Here is an 11,430-nt window from a genome sequence, read left to right as displayed (position 1 = left end):
TCGAGTTGATTCCGACTCATAGTAACACATGGAAGGCTTTTATAATTCGGGGGAAAAAAAAAAGAAGACAAATATCCTAGCAGAAAAATAAAGGACACCCATTTTGTAAAGATGTTCATTCTTGGAAAGAATATCCTTTTGTCTGTAACGAAAGCATGGTTTTAAGACAAGGTGCCACATCTTTCTCCACGGAGCAGCTGGTGGGTTCCAATAGCTGACCTTTTGGTTATCAGCTGAGCACTTACCTGCTGCACCATCAGGGCAGTCTGCTTCCGTAAATCCTATGGGGCAGTCCTACTCTGTGCTATAGGGTTGCTATGAGTTGGAATTGAGTCAATGACAACATATTTGGGCTTTTTTTTTTTTTTTTTTACATTTTATTGTACTTTAGGTGAAAGTTTACAGAGAAAACTAGTTTCTCATAAAATTGGTTGCAATCGCCACAAAGTGTCAGTACGCTTCCCATTTCCACCCAGTTCCCTGTTGCCACTTGTTCAGTTTTTCTGTACCTTCCTGACTTCTCATCTTTGCTTTTGTGCAGATGTTGCCTTTTTGGTTTCATACAATTGTTCTAAGGAGCACTTTCCTCATGGATGTTAATGTTTACTTTATAGGCCCATCTATTAACACCCATGGAAGCAGCAGTCAAGAAATCGAAGGACACAATGCATTGGGCAAATCTGCTGCAAAGGACCTCTTTAAAGTGTTGAAAAGCAAAGATGTCACCTTGAAGACTAAGGTGCGCCTGACCTAAGCCATGGTATTTTCAATCGCATCACATGCATGTGAAAGCTGGACAATGAATACGGAAGACTGAAGAATTGACTCCTTCAAATTGCATTGCTGGCAAAGAATACTGAATATACCATGGACTGCCAAAAGAATGAACAAATCTGTCTTGGAAGAACTACAATCAGAATGCTCCTTAGAAGGATGGCGAGACTGCGTCTTACATACTTTGGACATATTGTCAGTGGGGATCAGTCCCTGGAGAAGGACATCATGCTTGGTAAAGTACAGGGTCAGTGGAAAAGAAGAAGACCCTCAATGAGGTGGATTGACACAATGGCTACAACAATGGGCTCAAGCATAATGATTGTAAGGATGGCATAGGACTGGGCAGTGTTTCGTTCTTTTGTGCACAGGGTCGCTATGAGTCAGAATCGACTTGACGACACCTAACAACAACAACAAAGGTGATCTCCAGGAGTGGCTTCAGTTCCAAATTAGAATGTCTAAGATCCACAGTTTTGGGGGTTCCTCCAGTCTTTACCAGACCAGTAAGTCTGGCCTTTTATAATCTGAATTTTGTTCTACATCTTTCTTTCACTCTCCAGGATCTTCTGTTTTGGTCCCAGTCAGAGCAGTGGGTGGTGGTAGCCAGGCACCAACTAGTTCTTCTGGTCTCAGGCTTGTGGAGGCTGTGGTTCACGTGAGCCATTAGTCCTTGGACTAAATGCTTCCTTGAGTCTTTGGTTGTCTTCACTCTCCTTTGCTCCAGACAGAAGAGATCAATGTTGTATCTTAGCCACTTGCAAGCTTTTAAGACCCCAGTCACTACTTATCAAAGTAGGATGCAGAACTTTGTCTTTATAAGCTGTTATGCTAGTTGACCTCGATGTCCCTGAGACTGTGGTCCCCAACCCTGAAGCCCAGTAACTCAGGTGTTTGGTTATGCCTAAGAAGCTTCTATGGCTGTGTCCCCTGTGTGCTCTATCGTATATATGAATATACGTACAGGACATACAAGTATGTATGCAGAAATATCCACAACCTATATTCTGTATATGCACGTGGGTATAATTCCATACATCCTCCCATACCTAGTCAGCATGCATATCAACCTACATATCCACTTGAAGCTTAATTGTTTTTTATCACTTTTGTTTCAGGATTTTACATGTTGTAGTATTTACCATAGTTGCCTTTCAGTGTCTTTCTTTGTGTTGGTCATGATACAACCTCCCCCGCATTGTGTATTGCCTTTCTCTTCCCCAAAGTTAACACGTCTACTATCTAGTCAGTGATTTTCCCTCCCTCTTCCTCCCATTCCTGGTAACCAGCAAAGAATATTTCTTTCTATGTGTGAAACTTATTTTGACTTTGTAAAATAGTTGTCTTACTATATTTGTTCCTTTTGTGATTGACTTATTTCATTCAGCATAATGTCTTCCAGATTCACCCATGTCATGTTTCACAGAGTCATCATTTATCGTTGTGTAATATTTCATTGTGCGTATGTACCACAGTTTGTTATCCATTGATCAGTTGAAGGGCAATTGGTTGTTTCCATTTTTTTGCTATTGTGAACAATGCTACAATGAACACAGGTGTGCATATGTCTATTCATGTCATGGCTCTTATTTCTCTAGGATATATACCTCAGATTGGGACTATTTGATCACAGGGTATTTCTATTTCTAACTTCTTAGTGGTTGTACGATTTTACATTTCCATATGCAGTGCATAAGAGTTCTAATTTCCCCACAATGTTATCAGCATTTGTTGTTTTCTGCATTGCTAGGGTGAGATGGTACCTTATTGCAGTTTTGATTTTCATCTCTGTAATGGCTAATGATCACAAACATCTCTTCATGGGCTTCTTAGCTGCCTGAATGTCCTTTGGTAAAGTGTCTGTTCATGTCCTTTGCCCATTTTTTAAATTAGATTGTTTGTCTTTTTGTTGTCAAAGTGTTGAAGTCCTTTATACATTTTAGAGATTGGATCCTTGTTGGATATGTCATAAACAAAATTTTTTTCCCAGGCGATAGGTTCTCTTTTTACTCTTTTGGAATAGTTTTTTGATGAGCATAAGCGTTTAATTTTTAGGAGGTCCCAGTTATCTAGTTTATCTTATGCTGTTTGTGCATTTTTAGTTATGCTTGATGTATTGTTTATGTCATAAATTAGGGCCCCTAGTAATGCCTCTGTTTCCTTCCATGATCTTTATAGTTTTAAGTTTTATACTTAGGTCCTTGATACATTTTGAGATAGTTTCTGCGTATGGTGTGAGATATGGAACCTGTTTCATTTTTCTGCAAAAGAGTATCCAGTTTTGTCAGCACTATTTATTAAAGAGACTATCTCTTCCCCATTTAATGGATGTCGACACTTTGTCGAAGATCAGCTGTCCATAGGTAGAACAACTTACTTCTGGGTAAACTAGTCTATGTTTCTGTTGTTCTACCAGTACTAGGCTGTTTTGACTACTGTGGCTGTATGGTAGATTCTGAGATTGGAAAGTGTGAGGCCTACTTCTTTGTTCTTCTTCAGTAATGGTTTAATTACCTGGGGCTATTTTCTTTTCCATATAAAGGTGGTGATTAGTTTTTCCATCTCATTAAAGTAAAATTTTTGCTGAAGATTATTCAAAAGCAATTGCAGCAGTACATCAACAGGAAACTGTCAGAAATTCAAGCCAGATTCAGAAGAAGATGTGGAACCAAGGATATCATTGCTAATATCAGATGGATCTTAGCTGAAAGGAGAGAATACTAGCATGATGTTTACCTGTTTTACTGACTATCCAAACACATTAGACTGTGTGGATCATAATAAATTATGGATAACATTGCAAAGAATGGGAACTCCAGAATGCTTAATTATGCTCATGAGGAACCTGTACTTAGACCAAGAGGCAGTCATTCAAAGAGAACAAGGGGACACTGTGTGGTTTAAAGTCAGGAAAGGTGTACATCGGGGTTGGACCTTTTCACCATACTTATTCAATCTGCATGCTAAGCAAATAATCCGAGAAACCGGACTATATGAAGAAGAAATGTGGCATCAGGATTGAAGGATGACTCCTCAACAACCTGTGTTACGTAGATGACAAAAAGTTGCCTGTGGAAATCAAAGAGGACTTTAAGTACTTACTGATGAAAATCAAAGGCCACAGCCTTCAGTACAGATTACATCTCAACATAAAGAAAACAAAAATTCTCACAACTGGGCCAATAAGCAACATCATGATAAATGGAAAAAATACTGAAGTTGTAAAGGATTTCATTTTACTTGGATCCACAGTCAATGCCCATGGAAGCAGCAGTCAAGAAATTAAATGATAGAGGTGAGGTCAAGATGGCAAAGAGGTCGGATGCTTCTGGTGGTCCCGCTTACAACAAAGTCTAGAAAAAAAAAGTGAAACAATAATATATACGACAAGCTATGAGCCCTGAACATCAAAGGCAAAGTCAGAAAATGGACTGAGTGGCAGGCGGAGGAAGAGACAGTTCAGAAGTGGCGAGGAGTTGCCAGACCTGACTCGGCAGGAGCCCTTGGGCACGAACCCCTGGAGTGACCATGGTAGGGCTGGCAGTAGCATTCCGGACGTGGTTTCCCCAGGGAGAGACAGTGAGCAACACACCCAACTCATACCTCTGAAACCAGAGAAGAATGGTGCTCTTGGCAAAAGCTATGTACTTGTGTTTCTTTTACCGTGCCCCAGCCCCCAAGCCAGCTTCAGTTGCTATGGATTTCCCTGGGCCTGAGATAGGTCCTGCTGTGCATCCTGAGGCATCCTCCTGGCCTTGGAAAAGGAATAAATTCACAATTGGGGGAAAAGATAATCCGCCAGCTCCACTAAGATGGGAAGCTCAGGACAGAATTGGCTCCTGTCCAGGCAAAAACAGTCTGCAGACTTTGAATACCTTTCCCCCCTGCATGGACCTGTGTGGGCCCATTTCAGGAGAATACGCCCTGTTGGCAGACTGCAACTGTTTCAGCTGTGTAGTGGACAGGTGGATGTTTGATGTTTGAAACCACTTTGACTATTAAATAGGGTCCTCACCTACCCACATCAGGGGCTTAAGGACTGGTGGCTGTACACGTCACTTAGCCACCCGCAACGGGGATCCCTGGATAAGTAGTACCTGCCAGTCCTTACAACCAAAAGCACTGGGTGCGCTTGGTCTGGGTGCAGAGGCCACCCACCTGTGTGCTCTAGGGGACAGGAATGTGCTTTCCTCACAGACACTCGGGGGACAGTTGTGAACCCCCTGCCTTGTTCAGAGCCTGACCACCTGCTGCAACCAGATACCTGTGCCTACACCAAACACCCCCGCCCCTCTAAGACTGTAGGACAGAGTCTGTAACACACACTTGATGACCAACAACCTGGACACCTAAGATGAATCCATACAAGAAAAGTGAATGGACTCCTAGGTTCATATACCTGGTAACAGCTCTTGCTGCCTGGTGACAGGACGTGAGAGCTTCAAAGGCACAAATAATCAAGCTAGCTCTCTCAAGCAGCGTTCCTGGGCATATCAAAACAAAACAAAGAACCTAGGATACAGTAAGCAAACATAAAATAAATTAATACAATAACTTATAGATGGCTCAAAGACAACAGTCAATATCAAATGATATGAACAACCAGACCATGATCGCTTCAACAAGCTCTCAAAACAAAGAATCAAGGTATCTTCTGGATGAAGCTCTCTTCATGGAATTACCAAATGTAGAACACAAAAGTTTAACATACAGAACTCTTCAAGACAGCAGGAACAGATCAAGCAAAATGAAGAACAAGCCAAGGAACACACAGATAAAGCAGCTGAAGAAATTAAAAAGGTTAGTCAAAAACATAATGAAAAATATAAGGCTGCACGAATCCATAGAGAGACAGCAGTCAGAAATTCAGAAGATTAACAATAAAATTCAGAATTATACAACTTGATAGAAAGAACAGAATTGAGGAAATTGAAGGCAGAATTAGTAAGAATGAAGATAAAAGACTTGGTAACAACACAGTTGAAGAAAAATCAGAAAAAAGGATTTAAAAACCAAAAGCTGGTTCTTTGAAAAGATTAACAAAATTGATAAACCACTGGCCAGACTGACAAAAGAAAAACAGGAGACGAAGGAAACAATCTGAGTAAGAAATGAGATGGGCTATATCACAACAGACCCAACTGAAATTAAAAGAATCATAACAGAGTACTTTGAAAAATTGTACTCTAACAAATTTGAAAACCTAGAGGTAATGGACAAATTTCTAGACACACACTACCTACCTAAACGAACATAAACAGAGGCAGAACAACTAAATAAACCTGTAACAGAAGAAGAGATTAAAAAAGTAATTTAAAAACTCCCAAAAAGAAAAGCCCTAGCCCTGATGGCTTCACTGGAGAATTCTACCAAACTTTCAGAGAAGACTTAACACCACTACTACTAAAGGTACTTCCGAGCATAGAAAAGGGTGAATACTCTCAAACTCATTCTATGAAGCCAGCATAACCCTGATACCAGAACCAGGTAAAGACTCCACAAAAAAAGAAAATTACAGACCAATATTCCTTTATGAACTTAGAAACAAAAATCCTCAATGAAATTCTAGCTAACAGAATTCAACAACATATCAAAAAAATAATTCGCCACGAGGATTCATACCAGGTATGCAGGAATGGTTCAACATTAGAAAATCAATGTAGTCTATCATATAAATAAAACAAAAGACAAGAACCAGATGATCTTATCAATTGATGCAGAAAAGGCATTTGACAAAGTTCAACACCCATTCACGATAAAAACTCTGAGCAAAACAGGAATAGAAGGAAAATTCCTAAACATTATAAAGAGCATTGATACAAAGCCAACAGCCAATGTCATCCTAAATGGAGAGAGACTGAAAGCATTCCCCTTGAGAATGGGAATCAGAAAAGGATGCCCTTCATCACCACTCATATTCAACATTGTGCTGGAGGTCCTAGCCAGAGCAATTAGGCTAGATAAAGAAATAAAGGACATCCAGGTTGGCAGAAAAGAAGTATAAGTATCTCTGCAGACGGCATAATCTTAAACACAGAAAAACCTAAGGAATCCTCAAGAAAACTGCTGAAACTAATAGAAGAGTTTAGCAAAGATTCAGGATACAAGATAAACATACATACGTAGATGGATTCCTCTACATCAACAACAAGAACATTGAAGAGGAAATCACCAAATCAATATCATTTAAAATAAGCCCTAAGAAGATAAAATACTTAGGAATAAATCTTACCAGAGATGTAAAAGGCCTATAGAAAGAAAACTATAAGATACTACTGCAAGAAACCAAAAGAGACCTACATAAGGGGAAAAAACATACCTTGCTCGTGGATAGAAAGAATCAACATTATGAAAATGTCTACTCTTCCCAAAGTGATCTATAGATATAATGCAATCCCAATCCAAATACCAGTCACATTTTTTATGAGATGGAGAAACAAATTACCAAATTCATATGGAAGAGGTCCTGGATAAGTAAAGCATTACTAAAAAAGAAGAACAAAGTGGGAGGCCTCACACTACCTGATTTTAGAACCTATTATACTGCCACAGTACTCAAAACACCCTGGTACTGGTACAACAACAGATACATAAACCAATGGAACTGAATTGAGAATCCAGACATAAATCCATCCACATATGAGCAGCTGATATTTGACAAAGGCCCAAAGTCTGTTAAATGGGGAAAGACAGTCTCTTTAATAAATGGTGCTGGCATAAGTGGATATCCATCAGCAAAAAAATGAAACAAGACCCATACCTCACACCATGCACAAAAACCAAATCAAAATGGATCAAAGACCTAAATATAAAATCTAAAATGATAAAGATCATGGAAGAAAAAATAGGGACAAAGCTAGGAGTCCTAACACATGGTATAAACAGTATATAAAATATTACTAAAAATACACAAATGCCAGAAGAAAAATTAGATAACTGGGAGCTCCTAAGAATCAAACACCTATGCTCATCCAAAGACTTCACCAAAAGAGTAAAATGATTACCTACAGACTGGGAAAATGGTTTTAGCTATGACATTTCCGATCAGCGTCTGATCTCTAAAATCTATATAATACTGCAAAAACTCAAGTACAAAAAGACAAATAACCCAATTCAAAAATGGGCAAAGGATATGAACAGGCACTTCATTGAAGAAAATATTCAGGCTGCTAACAGATACATGAGGAAAAATGCTCATGATCATTAGCCATTAGAGAAATGCAAATCAAAACTACAGTGAGATTCCACCTCACTTCAACAAAAAGGCTGGCATTAATCCAAAAAATACAAAATAATAAATGTTGGTGAGGTTGTGGAGAGAGTGGAACACTTATACACTGCTGGTGGGAATGTAAAATGCTACAACCACTTTGGAAATCAATTTGGCACTTCCTTAAAAAGTTAGAAATAGAACTACCATACGATCTAGCAATTCTGCTCCTTGGAGTATACCTGAAATAGGAGCCTTCACACGAACAGATATATGCACACTCATGTTCATTGCAGCACTGTTTACAATAGCAAAAAGTCAGAAGCAACCAAGGTGCCCATCAATGGATGAATGGATAAATAAATTATGGCAAATTCGCACAATGGAATACTACACAACGATTAAGAAAAATGATGAATCCGTGAAAAACTTTATAACATGGAAGAATCTGGAAGGCTTTATGCTGAGTGAAATTGGTCAACTGCAAAAGGACAAATATCGTATGAGACCACTATTATAAGAACTCTAGATGAAGTTTAAACACAGAATAAAATATTCTTTGATGGTTACAAGGGTGGGGAGGGAGGGAGAGGGATATTCGCTAACTAGATAGTAGAAAAAAATTTTTTTAGGTGAAGGGGAGGGCAACACATAACATAGGGACAGTCAATACAACTGGACTAAACCAAAAGCAGAGAAGTTTCCTGAATACAACCAAATGCTTCAAATGCTAGAGTAGCAGGGACAGGGATGTGGGGACCATGGTTTCAGGGGACATCTAGGTCAATTGGCATAACAAAATGTATTAAGAAAATGTTCTGTATTCCAATGTGGTGAGAGGTGCCTGGGGTCTTAAACGCTTGCAAGTGGCCATCTAAGATACATAAATTGGTCTCAACCCACCTGGAGCAAAGGAGAAGAAAGAACACCAAAGACACAAGGTAAATACGAACCCAAAAGACAGAAAGGGCCACATTAACCAGAGGCTCCATCAGCCTGAGACCAGAACTAGATGGTGCCTGGCTACCAACAATCTCTGCCCTGACAGGGAACACAACAGAGAATCTCCGATGGAGCATATCAATGGGATTCAGATTTTAAATTCTCATAAAAATACCATGCTTAATGGTCTGACTGAAACCTTAGGGACCCTGATGGTCATGGTCCCCAGACCCTTTCATAGCTCAAGATTGGAACCGTTCCCAAAACCAGCTCTACAGACAGGGCCTGGAATATAAAATAGACAATGATGCTGGTGAGGAGTGAGCTTCATGGCTCAAGTAGACACATGAGACTATGTGAGCGACTCCTGGCTGGTGGCGAAATCAGCTGAAGAGGGGGACAGAAGTTCGTTGAACTGACATGGGGAATACAGGGCGGAGAGGAGAAACATGCTGTCTCATTAAGGGGAGAGCAGCTGGGAGTGCACGGCAAGGTGTGTATGGCTTTTTGTATGAGAGACTGACTTGATTTGTAGACTTTCACATAAAGCACAACAAATTTAAATTAAAAAAAAATTCAAAATCTAGCTCTGAGTACACTAACCACTAGACCATTCAGCAGGGGTATGCACCAGAGAGAAAAAAAAAAAGCACAATTGAAGAATAAACTATGAGGCCTCACACTACGTGACCTCAGAACCTACTATATGGCTAAGGTAGTCAAAACAGCATGGTATTGGTACAACTATAGACATGCGATCCATGGAACAGAATTGAGAACTTAGATTTACATACTTAGCTGTATAGCAGGTTCTGAGGTCAAGTAGCGTGAGGCCTCCTACTTTATTCTTCCTCAATAGTGCTATAGTATTTGCATAATGTACATTCTACGTTGCCTCTTTTCTTCCAGTGAAATTCAGACATTATTTTACTTCGGAAACCGATTTTTTAAATTTTAATGTAGACATGAAGGATAGTTGATTTGTTATGTCTTTTGCTCTACAAGTATTACTTCTTGTCATCGAATTGATTTTTGACTCATATCAACACCATGTGACAGAGTAGAACTGCCCTATAGGGTTTCCTAGGCTGCACTCTTTAAGGAAGCAGATTGCCAGGTCTTCCTTCCACGGAGCCTCTGGGTGGGTTTGAACTTCCAGCCTTTTACTTAACAGCCAAGTGCCTAACCATTGTGCCACCACGGGCTCCTTTGAAATATTCCTAGGAAGTATAAACGTTAACCTCATCATCTCAGAATCTTTGGGCAATCAATAAAATTTAGAGTTTTGAACTAGTAGTCAGAAGACGTGAGTTTGAATTTTCAACCTCTTATTTGCTGAACTGTGATATTCATTTAATATCTTGTGCCTCACTTTTCTCGTATTTATAAACAAAAAGAATAGCTCCTCTATCTTTCTCATAGGTGTCCCTGGGTGGCACAAATGGTTAAGTGCTAGACTACTAACCAAAAGTCTGGCAGTTCAAATGCAGCCACAGGCACCTTGGAAGAAAGGCCTGGTGACCTGCCTCTGAAAAGTCGCAGCCTCGAAAACCCTACGGAGCAGTTCTATTCTGAACACATGGGGCCACCATGAGTTGGAATCAATTTGATGGCAACTGGTTTCTTTTAGAAACCCTGGTGGCAGAGTGGTTAAGTGCTACGGCTGCAAACCAAAGGGTCAGCAGTTCGAATCCACCAGGCGCTCCTTGGAAACTCTGCGGGGCAGTTCTACTCTGTCCTATAGGGTCGCTATGAGTCGGAATCAACTTGACGGCACTGGGTTTGGTTTTTTTTGGTTTGGTTTGGTTTGGTTTTTGGTATCTTTCTCACAGGACTGTTATAGGAGAATGAAAATGCAATTTCAAGGAGTTTGTCACTAGAGTCTTTCTTGTTTCTCTAATATTAATGGTTAAGTAATAACAAAAAGATTTAGACCTTTTTCTGAAACTACTATATAAAGTACATGAATTTCTTTATTGGAAATGCTTATATAGTCTGCTTGAAAAATAATTTTACTGATTTTTCACAAAGATGAACTACTTAAAATGTAAATGTCAAAGCATATCTTCACAGAGTCTGCAAGATATCTAGTTATTAATTAATCAAGTCAAGCCCTCCTTTTGTTATTTAACCTCCAGAGAGATCAGTATGGTTCTCCCTATTCTTTTTTCAGATACGGGGGAAACAGAAATCATAGCTCTCATGAATGTCCTGGTGTCATCAACGCAGTAAACGAGATTTGGAATGGGCCTCTGGGTTTGGAATTTTATTTCTCCTCCAGGTCCTAGTTTAAATTGTCGTTCTTGAATCTTGATCAGCTATCTGCAAGTTGGCTTTGCCACAGAAAACAGATTCATAAGCATTCAAGGACCATCTGCTAGTTTACAGTAAGAAATCTTGTAAACTCATCTTCAAAATAATACTAATGTGATACCTTTACTTTAGAGTTCCTAAAGGCTTTTGTGCTCATTATCTCATATGGGAACATCCTCGCTCACGACTAT

Source organism: Elephas maximus, chromosome 23, assembly GCF_024166365.1.
Source record: "Elephas maximus indicus isolate mEleMax1 chromosome 23, mEleMax1 primary haplotype, whole genome shotgun sequence".
NCBI classification, from domain to species: domain Eukaryota; kingdom Metazoa; phylum Chordata; class Mammalia; order Proboscidea; family Elephantidae; genus Elephas; species Elephas maximus.
The sequence above is the reverse complement of the archived record's forward strand: the minus strand, read 5'-3'. Positions refer to the sequence as shown.